The sequence below is a fragment of the Rhopalosiphum maidis genome, chromosome 1 (assembly GCF_003676215.2).
Source record: "Rhopalosiphum maidis isolate BTI-1 chromosome 1, ASM367621v3, whole genome shotgun sequence".
Taxonomy (NCBI): domain Eukaryota; kingdom Metazoa; phylum Arthropoda; class Insecta; order Hemiptera; family Aphididae; genus Rhopalosiphum; species Rhopalosiphum maidis.
The window spans coordinates 7,258,492-7,261,905 of NC_040877.1; positions in this window are offsets into that span (position 1 = coordinate 7,258,492).

Here is a 3,414-nt window from a genome sequence, read left to right on the forward strand (position 1 = left end):
AAAAATATAAAATCCATGAAATAAAAAATAAAGTAATGTTCTTCGAAACAATTGTGAGCTAGCATAGCTGTTCATAGTATACAAACAATTCATTGTACACTTGTACAGCTTTTAAAACTTGACTTGTTGCTGCAAATGTTTCTAAACATCATGTATTAAATGACATAATTTTTAAACATATAATATACAAAGTATTTAATATATTGGGAAATTATCGATTATCTTCTCCCTATTATAAATTTAAGAATTCTGATTTTAGAATAGTAATAATATAAAGATTATAAAACGAATGTTTGAGAATATTTTCAAAAATATAAGGAATATATTACGAGTAAGGGATATTAGATTTTAATTTTTAAATGACGATCAAAATATTTTTTTTTTTTTGTATTTCAATAATAGAAGTTGAAATTTTAGTTTAAATGTGCTATTTCTTCAAAAATACCATTCAAAAATCAAAAAAAAAGTTATAAGAACAAGTTGCTTTTTGTTCACTTACAATACTATATTGCATATTACAACATCTACCTATAGATTATAGAGTAATGATAGATAACACTGCTAACTGCTGTAATTGTCTAAAAACATTTATATGAGGTATCATTACATTATCTCATTAACTATATCATTCGACAACCCCAATAAGTAAATTTCAGAATATAATGCTGTAGTTCTAAAAGTTATAAAATGTACACAATTGATATTATTTTAAATGTCGAAAGCATTAGTAAAATTAATACGTACAATATAAATAATATAATATTAGATAAATAGAAATTAACTTCTAATTGGATAAATCTTTTTTTTGGTGATATTATTATTAGGTAAATATAATTTAAATCCCAATTCGTGTAGCCGTGGATATCAGTAAGAATTTATCAGTTTTTACAACGGGTTAAAATAAAAAAATTTCCAGTATTTTTCAATTTTTACACCAAACCAGTTTTTGACAAAATTAATATCTTATTTTGTTATAATTCAAAAATAAATAACCATAGGCACTTGAAATTTTTACAAAATGTTTATCATTATAATTTTCTATATACTTATGATATTATAAATATATAGTTTTCAAAATATTTTATTATTTTAAGCAATTGAAATTAAAGAGGTTTTTTTATTTTTATTTTTATAAACGTCTATAAAAATATATATTAATTGTTAAAAATGCTTGAACATTAAATACAATGTTCCTAATAAATTGTTCATTTCACAATAAGAAAATCAATAATGTTTAAACACAATATTTTTTTATGAATATTTTAAGTTAGAATATTAATAAAAATCATCAAAATCTCGAACATGACAAACAGTAAGAAATTTATAAATAAAATACTGTTTACACTTAAGATTTTAAAATCTGATAGACGGTTCTTTATATGTTTTTAGTACTATATTTAAAAATATAATTTCTTCTGAAAATGCGTCTGAATTACAAAAATTACACAATAGTACTTTGTAATAAGAAGTGTATAAAATCTTAAATTTTTATAGTCAACATTTTTATATTTAATATAATGTTCATGTTTGTTATACTGGAATTAAAAATTGTATGAAATTTATAAACATTAAAAGAAGTTCAAATTTGACATATCTATTACAGTGACCCACTCACATCTAAGTACAGCAGAATTGTACTCACCAGTCACCTGCCTACCTTTTTTTTTCTAACTTTATTTGAGTTGCTATGGCTACCAAATAAAATATCATTATACTTTGATTATAACAATTAATCAATCGTATACATCATGTTGATATTTTGAATTCCTATGTATGCGGTTTGCGTTTTAACACTTTTTGAAAAATGTTGTAAAATTTACTTTTTTTTAAAAGTAAATATGATTTTTAATATTTTTTTAATTGTAATTATATATTTTTCACGTGCAAAACATTTAAATTCAATTCAAAAATACAAGATATATATATTTCATCTATTCCAACGTAATAATCAATAAATGATAATATCTCATAATCCTAGTAAAGTGTAGATATATGTTTTATATTACAATGAAATATTGTTGAAATATTTTATTATGAATTGAAACTTCAAAAATCTAATTCACGATTACATAAAATTGAACACCGTAATATTATAGTTTAACAATTTAATATACAACAGTAAGAACATAACAACTGTTCAGAACAATAATCCATAACCACTTGATCAAATAATAATCTATAATATATATATTTATCAAACGAACACATACAGATAAACACTGCAAGTAAATAATGATTATTTAGATGATATCAGTAATTTACTACACGAACTTCGAACAACCACTCATCAGTGGCATCAAATTAAATTTATAATATACATTATACAAATATACAATATACATAAACATATTATGTTTGTGTGTTTTGATCAACGAATTAAGAATTATTATAGTGGTGATAATTTAATATTATTTACATTGTTATATAAATATTAAAATATAGCTATGGTAAAAAAAATGTATACATAGATGATATTTCATTAAAATATTATTTGCAATATTATAAATTTTATACAATGTATTTTAGGAACATGACATAATTTATAGTAATGTGTGTACCTAAAATATTAAAATATTTTACAATTTAAATTCTGAACGGAGCGATGAATGCATTGGTTTCACAATTATGTGTTTTTTTTTATTTTCAGTAATTTCATTACTTGTATTTTCATACAACAAGTAGATTTTGTATTTGAACTTGCTTGTAACATTTCATTTTGATAGTGTAGAATACGTGCTTTTTTGATAATAGTCTGAAGTAAATTTTGGTATTTTGAGAATTTAATAGCAAAGTTTAAATCGAAAGGCCAAAGGTCGGTCATGTAGATTGTAGATGATACAAAATATTAAACTGCAGACCAGTGGTCAGATGAGCGGCCCGCCAACCCAAATAACCGGCGTTAGTGACGGAAGAGAATGGCGAAATGCCTGATGTACCGGTACAGATACCCTGCGGCCTCAGGATCAGATATTAGCACAGGTTGCATGGCAAGCTATTGCCGTTTTAGCAATTGCTCCCTGACCTTTTTCTTTTCCTTCGCAGCTTTACAAATCCGCGCCTTCTATGCCTCCGTCCTCGTCATCTTTACCACTGGCGTGCAGGGTGCCACGGATACCTTTACCGGGGCATGGGCATTTCGCCATTTGTTGCCGGTACTAGGTCTCCGTCACTAACGCCGGTGTTGGTCGGCTGGGCAACTCCCGAGTGCGTCCCAAGAGAAAAGGGTCACTACTTTGACGTAGCCCAAGTGCGTCCCAGTTCATATACCAGTTACCCAGGGTGCACCACGAGCAGGTGAACTGGCTTACACCTCAAAAATATAAATATATCTAAATAAATAAATAAATCATATCTAGAGATCTGTTCAGTTTTGTATTTTCGTATATTTTTTTCAATGAATTTCATATTTTTTTC